The 14,086-nt window shown below is 45.5% G+C and overlaps 1 protein-coding gene across 2 annotated transcripts in view; it reads left to right on the top strand.

The window, feature by feature from the left end:
* C5H10orf71 (chromosome 5 C10orf71 homolog) overlaps positions 1–14,086 on the top strand; it is a 715,842-nt gene that overhangs the window by 367,582 nt on the left and 334,174 nt on the right. The gene's annotated exons all lie outside the window — the stretch shown is intronic.

A 14,086-nucleotide genomic window follows, 5' to 3' on the forward strand; every position in this document is an offset into this window, starting at 1 on the left:
GCCTTAATGGGAATTATTTTGCATGCCTCTTTTTTTTTCCATCATTGTGATTCTGGTAAAGATTATGGCGTGGTATATATTTACCTTTATGTAAACCTGCTTTATTCCATCTTACAAGCTTTTCCATGCCCTATCCTATGGTTGATTGGATTGATATACAGTTAGGTCCAGAAATATTTGGACAGTGACACAAGTTTTGTTATTTTAGCTGTTTACAAAAACATGTTCAGAAATACAATTATATATATAATATGGGCTGAAAGTGAACACTCCCAGCTGCAATATGAGAGTTTTCACATCCAAATCGGAGAAAGGGTTTAGGAATCATAGCTCTGTAATGCATAGCCTCCTCTTTTTCAAGGGACCAAAAGTAATTGGACAAGGGACTCTAAGGGCTGCAATTAACTCTGAAGGCATCTCCCTCGTTAACCTGTAATCAATGAAGTAGTTAAAAGGTCTGGGGTTGATTACAGGTGTGTGGTTTTGCATTTGGAAGCTGTTGCTGTGACCAGACAACATGCGGTCTAAGGAACTCTCAATTGAGGTGAAGCAGAACATCCTGAGGCTGAAAAAAAAGAAAAAATCCATCAGAGAGATAGCAGACATGCTTGGAGTAGCAAAATCAACAGTCGGGTACATTCTGAGAAAAAAGGAATTGACTGGTGAGCTTGGGAACTCAAAAAGGCCTGGGCGTCCACGGATGACAACAGTGGTGGATGATCACCGCATACTTTCTTTGGTGAAGAAGAACCTGTTCACAACATCAACTGTGAAGTAGGTGTATCTGTCTCTAAGTCAACAGTAAAGAGAAGACTCCATGAAAGTAAAAACAAAGGGTTCACATCTAGATGCAAACCATTCATCAATTCCAAAAATAGACAGGCCAGAGTTAAATTTGCTGAAAAACACCTCATGAAGCCAGCTCAGTTCTGGAAAAGTATTCTATGGACAGATGAGACCAAGATCAACCTGTACCAGAATGATGGGAAGAAAAAAGTTTGGAGAAGAAAGGGAACGGCACATGATCCAAGGCACACCACATCCTCTGTAAAACATGGTGGAGGCAACGTGATGGCATGGGCATGCATGGCTTTCAATGGCACTGGGTCACTTGTGTTTATTGATGACATAACAGCAGGCAAGAGTAGCCGGATGAATTCTGAAGTGTACCGGGATATACTTTCAGCCCAGATTCAGCCAAATGCCGCAAAGTTGATCGGACGGCTCTTCATAGTACAGATGGACAATGACCCCAAGCATACAGCCAAAGCTACCCAGGAGTTCATGAGTGCAAAAAAGTGGAACATTCTGCAATGGCCAAGTCAATCACCAGATCTTAACCCAATTGAGCATGCATTTCACTTGCTCAAATCCAGACTTAAGACGGAAAGACCCACAAACAAGCAAGACCTGAAGGCTGCGGCTGTAAAGGCCTGGAAAAGCATTAAGAAGAAGGAAACCCAGCGTTTGGTGATGTCCATGGGTTCCAGACTCAAGGCAGTGATTGCCTCCAAAGGATTCGCAACAAAATATTGAAAATAAAAAATTTTTGTTTGGGTTTGGTTTATTTGTCCAATTACTTTTGACCTCCTAAAATGTGGAGTGTTTGTAAAGAAATGTGTACAATTCCTACAATTTCTATTAGATATTTTTGTTCAAACCTTCAAATTAAATGTTACAATCTGAACTTGAATTCTGTTGTAGAGGTTTCATTTCAAATCCAATGTGGTGGCATGCAGAGCAAAACTCGCGAAAATTGTGTCACTGTCCAAATATTTCTGGACCTAACTGTATGTATTTGGGCATTTTTGCATATTGATTTTTACATACTAATGTATTAGCCATTTGTCTTTAGGACTGACACTTATATCTTTGGGTTTTTTTGCATGCTATGTGATTATGCTTCATTGGTGTTATTGATTGCAGTACATGCATACCTCCCAACTTTTCAAGAAAGGAAAGAGGGACAAAGTATGCGGCGCGCGCAATTTTTGACCACGCCCCTAACCACACCCCTAGCCACGCCCATTTGGCAGTAAGGGTCATTCAGCAGATGCCCCAGACTGTTCATTCATATTTATAGCAGTCAGAATTTTTTTATATTTCTATGTGTCACTATATGACATGTTGCTTATTTGTGCCTATCAATCCATGTTCATACGTTGCATAAATTCTGTTTCTTTTTGTTTCTGTCTGCACCAAACTACACAATAACAATCTTCTCCATTTTTGCTGCATTTTTTCTGCCTTTTCTCCATTATTTAATGTGTTTTTGGTTCAGATGTGAATCTGCGTTTTTAAGTGTTTTTATTGTACAGAGAAGCTTTTTCCTGCATTTTTTTAAGCTCCACATAGAAACCTCCAGAGAAACCCCCCCCCCCCCCGAAAACCGCAGAATTCGGCGTCTTTTCATGGAATCACATCCACTTTACTTGGACAATTAAACACTGCAGAATATATGTGCAAAGAAACAGCAGAAAAAAATGCAGCATTTACATTACATGTGAATATGGACTAATTGTCCAAGCAAAGTGGATGAGACGTCCTGAAATCTCCGCTCCTGGTGCGTGGAAAGACGCCGCTGAACTGTGCGGATTTGGTGTTTCTTTCTTTATAAGCTTCAGGATTCACATCAGCAACAAACATGTATCAAATAAGGGGGACAATGTATAAAAAATACCGCAAACACGCAATAATCAGAGAACATTATTATTGCACTCGTGGCGCGGACACCTGCAGAAAAAACGCAGCATTTACGCTATGTGTGAACACGGCCTCAGTGATCCATTTTTATTACATTTTTTATGGATTTTAATAAAGAAAAATAATAAATTGCGCCTTTTTTTCCCGCCATTTACCGATCCCCATAAATAATCTGATCGCTGTGTTGTTCAGGTCATTACGATTACAGGGACACCAAATATGTCCATGTTATTTGTTGATTTGTGATGTTTATTATTTTATAAAAAAGTGTAATAAAATTACATTATTCTATTTTTTTATTATTTTTAGTAACTTTATTAGAAGAAAAAAAAATCCTCTTTTCCTCTCCCTCTAGAATACAGGACATAGAGATGCTGCTCTGTACAATGTAGCTGTGTCCTGTGTACTCTGCTGTATAAGAGGCTGCATTGTAGGTTCATTTATGTAAAATCCTCCTGCTAACCTCATCAATCCTAATGGTTCAACTGCTAGAGCAGCTAGGAAAGCTAGGAGGCTGCTGAACACAAGTTTTGAACGTTGCTGGTTTGAATCCAAGGTGGTGAAGATAAAAAAAAAATTGTATTTGTATTTTTTTCCTCATTTCTTTATAGTAATTTTATGGGAACAAATGAATCTGACTCTTTCACCAACATTGAGATACAGTATTTATCTATCTATATCTATCCCTCTATCTATCTATCTATTTATTATCCCTCTATCTATCTCTATGCCTCTATCTATCTATGATTCTATCTCTCTATCTATCTATCTATCTATGATTCTATCTATCTATGATTCTATCTATCTATGATTCTATCTCTCTATCTATCTATCTATCTATTTATAATTCTATCTATGATTCTATCTATCTATGATTCTATCTATCTATCTATGATTCTATCTATCTATGATTCTATCTCTCTATCTATCTATCTATGATTCTATCTCTCTATCTATCTATGATTCTATCTATCTATGATTCTATCTGTCTAACTATGATTCTATCTATCCATCTATCTATCTATGATTCTATCTATGATTCTATCTATGATTCTATCTCTCTATCTATCTCTCTCTCTATCTATCTATCCCTCTATCTATCCATCTATCTATCTATCTATCCCTCCCTCTATCCATCTATCCCTCTATCTATCTATGATTCTATCTATGATTCTATCTATCTAGGAGGAGGAGGGACATCAGCTGTGAGCCGCGGGAGTGCGGGACAGCCCTCTAAAATCGTGGCAGTCCTGCAGAATCCGGGACGGTTGGGAGGTATGTTACATGGTCTAAAATCTCTGAGGTGGACACTTCTCAGAGGCTTATGCTTTATTATAGCAAACTTCTGATGTTTATTGTACTTCATGTTTTTAGATGTTTTTAAACTATGTTGGTGTTTTTCCTACAATAAACTTTATATATTTATTGCCATTATTGTTTTGGTGATCTCCTCATTAGCACACCACCCTTTTCTCCTTTTCATTGTTACTGCTTTCAGGTGTGCATTTGGGGGATCCCATTTATATTGCCTTAGTGCCCTCAAAAAAAAATGTTTTTTTTTTCAAATTGTATGGCTCACGTGTTGAACCTTGTTGTCCAGCAATTTTTAACACACTATCCCAGCCTAGATGGCCTTCTAAACAGGGCACGAAAACTGTCTGCTCACTTCCGCCGTTCAACCGCCGCAGCTGAGCGACTTGCATCGCTCCAGAAGTCTTTCGGCCTGCCGGTTCATCGTCTGAAATGCGATGTGCCGACACGCTGGAATTCGACTCTCCACATGTTACAGCGACTGTGGCAGCACCGCCGAGCATTGGTCAAGACTAGAGTTGAGCGCGGTTCGCGGTTCTCCAGTTCGCAGTTCGAGTGATTTTGGGAGCTGTTCTAGATCGAACTAGAACTCGAGCTTTTTGCTAAAGTTCGATAGTTCTAGTTACGTTCGAGAACGGTTCTAGCAGCAAAAAGCAGGGCTTTTTACAGCTACAGTGTGCAGGGAGCCATCACTGGCAGCCTGCCAGAAGCTGGTAACCAAGATAAACATAGGGTATCCAAGCAAAGCGCTTTGGTTAGTAACCCGATATTTATCCTAGTTACGTGTGCAGGGAGCCGACACTTCCCCGCTCCGCTCGCACCGCCCCCTCCTGCACGCGGCATGTACACACACACACACACTCACACTCACCTGTCCCCAGCCATGCAGTCCACGACACTGTCGTCCTCAGCGCCACATGGCCCCGCTAGGCTCCACCCACTTTGCACTCCGCCGCCAGCACACATGGCCCCGCTAGGCTCTGCCCACCTGGAACTCTGCACACATGGTCCCGCTAGGCTCCGCCCAACTGACACTCTGCACACATGGTCCCGCTAGGCTCCGCCCACCTGGCACTCTGCACGCATTACCCTACTAGGCTCCGCCCACCTGGCACTCTGCACACATGGTCCCACTAGGCTCCGCCCACCTGGCACTCTGCACACATTACCCCGCTAGGCTCCGCCCACCTGACACTCTGCACACATGGTCCCGCTAGGCTCCGCCCACCTGGCACTCTGCACACATTACTCCGCTAGGCTCCGCCCACCTAGCACTCTGCACACCTAGCTCTGCTAGGCTCCACCCACCTGGCACTCAGCACACATTACCCTGCTAGGCTCCGCCCACCTGGCACTCTGTACACATGGTCCGCTAGGCTCCGCCCACCTGGCACTCTGCACACATTACCCCACTAGGCTCCACCCTCCTGGCACTCTGCACACATGGTCCCGCTAGGCTCTGCCCACTTGGCACTCTGCACACATGGTCCTGTTAGGCTCCGCTCACCTGGCACTCTGCACACATTACCCTGCTAGGCTACGCCCACCTGGCACTCTGCACACATGGTCCCGATAGGCTCCGCCCACTTGACACTCTGCACACATTACCCCGCTAGACTCCGCCCACCTGGCACTCTGCACACATTACCCCGCTAGGCTCCACCCACCTTGCACTCTGCACACATTACCCCACTAGGCTCCGCCCACCTGGCACTCTGCACACATTATCCCGCTAGGCTCCACCCACCTGGCACTCTGCACACATGGTCCCGCTCGGCTTACCTGCGGTGATGAAGTCCCACCCTCCCGACCTCAGCGCTGTCACTGTCCTCCATGGCCGCCGCTTGTCACATCACCTTCTCTCACTTCCGACCCGAGACTGACTAGCGTGACATCATGGGCCGCTCGCGACACTTGGCTGTGAAGGCAGCGGTCATTGAAGTCAGTGACAGGTGCTGTCAGCAGTGCAGGAGATCAGCGCAGGTAATGTACCTTGCTCCTGAAAGCAGCACTTGTCATCCCATGCAGTGACCTGGGCTGACCTATTGATGTTAGCTCAGGTCACTGCACTGCTCTCCCAGCCAATGGGGAACATCCTGCTCTTCATTGACTGGGACAGTGTGGATCGTCATGGGAACCGCTTGGATTACAGCAGACTGGATTTGTTTTTCTTTCTAATAAATTGGTTAAAGAGGGAATGTATTGGGGAGTGTTTTTTCAAATAAAAATGTGTTTGTTGTCTATTTTTTTTTATTACTGACTAGGTTGGTGATGTCGGGTATCTGATAGACGCCTGACCTCACCAACCCCAGGGCTTGATGCCAGGTGACATTACACATCTGGTATTAACCCCATATATTACCCCGTTTGCCACCGCACCAGGGCACGGGATGAGCTGGGGCGAAGCACCAGGATTGGCGCATCTAATGGATGCGCCACTTCTGGGATGGCTGCGGCCTGCTATTTTTAGGCTGGGGAGAGTACAATAACCATGGACCTCCCTAGTCTGAGAATATCAGACCCCAGCTGTCTGCTTTACCTTGGCTGGTGATCCAATTTTGGGGGGACCCCCACGTGTTTTTTTTTTTTTAAATTATTTATTTAATTTAAAATAACAGCGTTGGGTGCCCTCAGTTTTGGATTACCAGCCAAGGTGAAGCTGCCAGCTGTGGTCTGCAGGCTGCAGCCGTCTGCTTTACCCTAGCTGGCTACAAAAATAGGGGGAACCCCACGTCATTTTTTTTTAAATGTATTTGGGTTTTTTTTGTAAATACAAGGCTAAGCACCCCTTAGTGCCACATGAAAGGCACCAAAGGGTGCAAAATTACAAAATCCAGGAGAGTGGGACATTATGTGTCTTTCTGCCATTATAATGACAGAAAAGACTGATATGAAGTGTACAAGCACAAGAAAATTACCAAAGCGATCTACGCTGTGAAAAGCAGTAGAAAATGGCACTGGAGTGAACATGTGACCGCCTCATGTAGGATAAAGCTATGGATCCTGGGTAAATTTATGTATTTTCCCTCCTTCAGTATTTTTGCAGTACGCAAAAAAAACGGAAGGCACATGGATGACAAACAGATGACATACGGACCGTCTGCGGAACGGAAACGGATGCCACACGGATGCACCCGTTAAAAAAACGGACTGTTTTTTGCAGACCGCAAAAATGGATCGGTCGTGTGAATGTAGCCTTATTCTGATCTGCCGTTTATAAACAGCAGGCAGAAATAAGTGAATAGCGCCCCCCAGTGTCAGAAAATTTCTGGGGTTTCAGGGGGTAGCCGAGACCCTGGAGATCATGATTCAGGATGGTTTTTCTGGTCCCCACTCACGTGATCACAGGTATACAGCGTATACCGATTATCACGTTACAGTAAATGACAGTGCCGGTAAAAAATTATTTATCTCCTATCTGGCATGAACAAACATGATAAATCTCCTCCCCGGTACCCTCCGGTCCCCGGTGTCGCCAAAGTGCCCCCCCCGACTCCCTCCCAGAAATCCAAGATGGCCACGCGCACAGCAGCGCGCCGGCTGCATTTACCCTACTTCTCTGATTTGTCGCATGTGCCATGACACATGCGACAGAAAACTCCTCCCCAGGCCCTGCCAGGTCACCCCCTATAACCCCACCGGTGTTCCCTGGTGTCCCACGGTACCTGTGCAGCGTTGATCCCCCGCGGCCCTTTCCTTCACAATAGACGCTGCCGCATACACAGAGCCGCTGTCAGCTCAGCTTCCTGTGTTCAGACACAGTGAGTGTTGGTTATGCACGGTGGCTCAGTGATTAGCACTGCAGTTTTGCAGCGCTGAGGTCCTGGGTTCAATTCCCACCAAGGACACCATCTGCAAGGAGTTTGTATGTTCTCCCCGTGTTTGCGTGGGTTTCCTCCGGGTACTCTGGTTTCCTCCCACACTCCAAAGACATACAGATAGGGAATTTAGATTGTGAGCCCCAATGGGGACAGTGTTCCCAATGTATGCAAAGCGCTATGGAAATAATAGCGCTATATAAATGAATAAATTATTATTATTACTGCAATGCCCTGTTCATGAGGTAAGGAACATAGTTGATCAGGAGAGCTATATACTACATTTCCAAATGGAGGTATTTGATTTTATAGTTGCCCTGCTGAACGACTACCAAACATAAGAGTCCGTTATATGCCACAAGAAAACACATCTTAATAGCGAGCTCTGTTGTTTAGTATTCATTCAGCTGGATAACTGGACTTAAAGGGGTATTCCATCTCCAAGATCCTATCCCCAATATATAGTAGGTGGAATAGCAATAATATCAGCAAATACCAATATTTGGAAATGTAGAATAGTTCTCCTGATTAGGCATGCCCTTACCTCATGAGCAGGGCATTGAAGCTTTGGTAGCAACTGTTACGACATGGATTCTGCTGCTGTGGACTCGGGGAGAGTAAGTGCAGATTCATTGCACCTACACTCCTCACATGAAGGGTCTGCACTCCTAGAAAATGGAAGATACGTTCCCTGAGTGTCTCCCCCCATATTCTAGACGGTCCAGAGTCGTCGTGGGACCCCCTTATTTTTTTTCTTACAATAAATTGGTGAAAGAGGGAATGTTTTGGGGACTGTTTTTTCAAATAAATTTTTTTTGTCTATTTTTTTTGTTAGTACTGACAGTTTATGATTAGTGATGAGCGAGTACTAAAAAGCTCGCGTGCTCGAAGCTCGGGCCGAGCCTCCCAAGATACTCGTGTACTCGGCCCGAGCACCGAGCCCAATGTTATCCTATGGGAGACCCGAGTATTTTTGTGAAATGACCCCCCGGCAGCATGTAGAAACCCTAAAAATGTCACAAAAGTCTCAGAAGAGTGCTCAAATGACATGGCATCAGCATGGGGAAGACCCCTTGAAGCATTTATCACTCAAAAGTCACAGCTGTGAACAATTTTGTCCAAGTTTTACGCCATTTTTACGGACTCACCAGAAAACCTTCCAAAATGACACCAAAATGAATTTTCATGGCGGAAATGTTAAGGGCACATACCCAATAGTGAGATAGAGCTGGTGTATGTTACTTTTTGAGATTAATACATGAAAGATTTTACGTGAAAACCTTGTGTGGCACTCCGATGTCCAAAACGCACGTTTTGTGCTTTTTACTAACGATGTCGGTCATTTTTTTTTTCATTCTATCTCCCGTCGGTCTGTCTCTCTCTGTCTTGTCTGTCCCCCTCTCACAGTCTGTCGGTCAGTTCCCCCCCCTCTCTCTTACTTACCGTTCCCCGATCACTGCCGCGGCGCTGCACGGCTGTTCAAACTCCGGTGGCTTTTCCTCTTTTGAAAAAGCCGGCCGCTCATTAATCAATCTCGTATTCTCTGCTTTCCTGCTTTTCGGCGCCTATGATTGGTTGCAGTGAGACACGCCCCCACACTGAGTGACAGCTGTCTCACTGCACCCAATCACAGCAGCCGGTGTGTGTATACTGTGCAGTGAAATAAATAATTAAATAATTAAAAAAAACGGCGTGCGGTCCCCCCAATTTTAATACCAGCCAGATAAAGCCATACGGCTGAAGGCTGGTATTCTCAGGATGGGGAGCTCCACGTTATGGGGAGCCCCCCACCCTAACAATATCAGTCAGCAGCCGCCCAGAATTGCCGCATACATTATATGCGACAGTTCTGGGACTGTACCCGGCTCTTCCCGATTTACCCTAGTGCGTTGGCAAATCGGAGTAATAAGGAGTTAATGGCAGCCCATAGCTGCCACTAAATCCTAGATTAATCATGTCAGGCGTCTCCCCGAGATTCCTTCCATGATTAATCTGTAAATTACAGTTAAAAAACACACACACCCGAAAAAAATCCTTTATTAGAAATAAAAAACACTAACAAAGTCCCTCATTACCAATTTATTAACCCCGACAAACCCTCCATGTCCGGCGTACTCCACAGTCCTCCAGCGTCGCGTCCAGCTCTGCTGCATGGAAGTGACAGGAGCTGCAGAATACACCGCCGCTCCGGTCACCTCCATGCAGCTAATGAGATGAGTATAGCGATCAGCTGAGCTGTCACTGAGGTTACCTGGATCCAGCGGTGGATGCAGCGGTGGCCGCGGGTAACCTCAGTGACAGCTCAGCTGATCGCGCTACTCACCGCCACTCCAGTCAGCTCCATGCACCAACTGAGATGAGTATAGCGATCAGCTGCTGTCACTGAGGTTAATCGCGGCCACCGCTGGATCCAGCGGTGGCCGGGAGTTACCTGACTGACAGCAGCTGATCGCGCTATTCCCTTCATTAGCTGCGTGGAGGTGACCGGAGCGGCGGTGTCTTCTGCAGCTCCTGTCACTTCCATGCAGCAGAGCTGGACGCGACGCCGGAGTCCGTGGAGTACGCCGGACATGGAGGGTTTGTCGGGGTTAATAAATTGGTAATGAGGGACTTTGTTAGTGTTTTTTATTTCTAATAAAGGATTTTTCGGGTGTGTGTGTTTTTTAACTGTAATTTACAGATTAATCATGGAAGGAATCTCGGGGAGACGCCTGACATGATTAATCTAGGATTTAGTGGCAGCTATGGGCTGCCATTAACTCCTTATTACCCTGATTTGCCAACGCACTAGGGTAAATCGGGAAGAGCCGGGTACAGCCCCAGAACTGTCGCATATAATGTATGCGGCAATTCTGGGCAGCTGCTGACTGATATTGTTAGGGTGGGGGGCTCCCCATAACGTGGAGCTCCCCATCCTGAGAATACCAGCCTTCAGCTGTATGGCTTTATCTGGCTGGTATTAAAATTGGGGGGACCGCACGCCGTTTTTTTTAATTATTTATTTATTTTACTGCACAGTATAGACCCGCCCACCGGCTGCTGTGATTGGGTGCAGTGTGACACCTGTCACTCAGCGTGGGGGCGTGTCTCACTGCAACCAATCATAGGCGCCTGTGGGCGTGGAAAGCAGGGAATATGAGATGGCTGTGTACAGAGCACAGCGCGCCCGCCGGTATAAAGGCTCGGTCACGCTGTGCAGGCCGGCCAATCACTGCAATTCCACAACTAACAGGGCTGTGGCATTGCAGTGGTCTGCCAGCCAATCCCTGCATGAGGGCTGGCTCTCAAAAGAGCGCCAACATGCAGGGATGAAGACCACGAGTAAAGCACGAGTATTGCAAAATTACTCGGTACCCGCCGAGTAGCCCGAGTACAGTGATACTCGTGCGAGTACCGAGTAGTAACAAGCATACTCGCTCATCATTATTTATGATGTTGGGTATCTAATAGATGCCATGACATCACAAACTTCTGGGCTTGATGTCAAGTGACTTTACAGCTAGTATCAACCCCATTTATTACCCCGTTTGCCACTGCACCAGGGCACGGAATGAGCTGGGGTGAAGCGCCAGGATTGGCGCATCTAGTGGATGCGCCACATCTGGGGTGCCTGCGGCCTGCTATTTTTAGGCTGTGAAGGCCCAATAACTATGGACCTTCCCACCCTGAGAATACCAGACCACAGCTGTCCGCTTTACCTTGGCTGGTGATCCAATTTGGGGGGGACCCTACTTTTTTTTTGTAATTATTAATATTTATAAAATAATTATAAAAAAAGAGCCTGGGGTGACCTCCACATTGGATCCCCAACCACAGTAAAGCTGCCAGTTGTGGTTTTCAGACTACAGCCGCCTGCTTTACCCTAGCTGGCTATCAAAAATGGGGGGACCGAACGTCTTTTTTTTTTTAACTATTTTTTAAATAAAAAAAATCAATGGGCTTCCCTGTATTTTGATTGCCAGCCAAGGTAACGCCAGGCAGATGGGGGTGGCAACCCGTAGCTGTCTGCTTTATCTGCACTGAGAATCAAAAATACCACGGAGCGCTATGTCTTTTTTTTTAAAGAATTATTTTTACAGCACTGTGATGTCAGGCAATCAAAATACAGAAAAGCCCTGTTTTTGTTTTTAGTTATTTAAATAAATAATTAAAAAAATTATATATGGGCTCCCGCTGCATTTTTTGTATTGCTAGATAAGGGTAATCCAAGCAGCTACTGGCTGCTAACCCCCACTGCTTGGTGTTACCTTCACTGGCAATGGAAAATCCTGGGAAGTATTTTTTATTTTTTTTGCCAAAAAACTACAATAGTTTGAAAGGCAATAATAGCCCACTAGAACGTGAACAACAGGGCTTGGACCTAGAACAAACTTTACACGACTGCACAAAACGACGGACATCTCGGGACAGGGAAGGCCACCAAAAAGAGTGTCTCACAAGATCCCGAGTACCAAAAATGCCAGGATGACCCGCCAAAACAAAGCAATGAACCTCAGAGACAACTCGGTCTTTCCATTGGTCTGGGACAAACAGTTTCCTTGTAGGACATCTCTTAGGTTTATCCCCCTGAAATTCCGCCAGTTCCAACCGCAGATCAGGCGAAATAGCCGAGAAAACTACACCATCATTCAGGATAGTAGATGGCTCGACAACCTCCAAAGAGTCAGCGCAGAAACTCCTGGAGAGGGCATCGGCCTTAACATTCTTGGTGCCCGGCAAAAAAGAGACCACAAAATTAAACCGGGTAAAAAACAAAGCCCACCTGGCCTGCCGAGGATTCAACCTCTTGGCCGATTCCAGATATATGAGATTCTTGTGGTCCGTAAGCACCACAACTTGATGCCTAGCCCCCTCCAACCAATGCCTCCACTCTTCAAATGCCCACTTCATAGCCAATTATTCCCGGTTGCCCACATCATAATTCCATTCAGAAGGAGCAAACTTCCAAGAGAAAAAAGGCACAGGGCTTAAGTTTACCCGAAGTAGCGTCTCGTTGAGACAGAACAGCACCTGCTCCGATCTCTGAGGCATCGATCTCAAATTGAAATGGCCGAGACACATCAGGTTGCTGCAGAACTGGGGCAGAAGTGAATCGCCTTTTAAGCTCCTGGAAGGCCACAATAGCCTCAGGGGTCCAATGCTCAGCATCAGCTCCCTTCTTTGTAAAATCTGTCAGAGGTTTGACAATGGCAGAAAAATTGGCTATAAATTTACGGTAAAAATTAGCAAACTCCACAAACTGCTGCAGGGATTTTAGAGAAGTCGGTTGCACCCAGTCGTAAATAGCCTGAACCTTAACTGGGTCCATTTCGATAGCGGAGGGAGACAGGATGAAGCCCAAAAAGGAAATCCTTTGCACCCCAAAGAGGCACTTTGACCCCTTAACGTACAGTGCATTATCCTTAAGTATCTGAAAAACATCCCGTACTTGCCCAACATGAGAGTCCCAATCATCAGAAAAAATCAAGATGTCATCCAAATACACAATCAAAAATTTACCAATAAGGTCCCGAAAAATATCATTCATGAAGGCCTGGAAGACGGAGGGTGCATTAGTGAGCCCAAAAGGCATCACTAGATACTCAAAATGCCCCTCAGGAGTATTAAAAGCCGTCTTCCAGGTGACCAAAGACGTCCTTGCCTCTGTGCAGTTTAGGCTAGTTTCACACACTGCGTTTTTTTGACGCTGTGTTTTTGTGCGTTTTTTGCGGCAAAAAACACACAAAAATGCACCCGTGTCAAAAAAATGCAGCAAAAACCGCAAGCGTTTGTGCCGCGATTTGGTGCGTTTTTTGCTGCGTTTTGCTGCATTTTTGCTCACTGCATCTTTATGCGTTTTTTATTAGTGAACAAAAAAAAAAAGGTCTGATGTCATTTCCTTCTTCAATATGTTCTTCATTCTCCACTAGTGTATGCAGGAGAGCAGACAGCTGCAGAACTACAAGGCTCAGCATACTCCATCCAATAGTGTATGCAGGAGAGCAGACAGCAGCTGCAGAACTACAAGGCTCAGCATCCTCCATCCAGGTCTGTATGCAGGAGTTTTTTGCCCCCCAAAAAAATTACGTGGGCTTCGCCATATTTTTGTATGCTAGCCAGGTACAGCAGGCAGGTACGGGCTGCCGCCAACCCCAGCTGCCTATTTGTACCCGGCTGGGAACCAAAAATATAGGGAAGCACTTTTTTTTTTATTTCATGAATTTCATGAATTAAAAAAAATGAGGTGGGCTTCGCCCAATTTTTGAGTCCAGCCA

This window comes from Anomaloglossus baeobatrachus, chromosome 5 (genome assembly GCF_048569485.1).
Source record: "Anomaloglossus baeobatrachus isolate aAnoBae1 chromosome 5, aAnoBae1.hap1, whole genome shotgun sequence".
Classification (NCBI taxonomy): Eukaryota; Metazoa; Chordata; class Amphibia; order Anura; family Aromobatidae; genus Anomaloglossus; species Anomaloglossus baeobatrachus.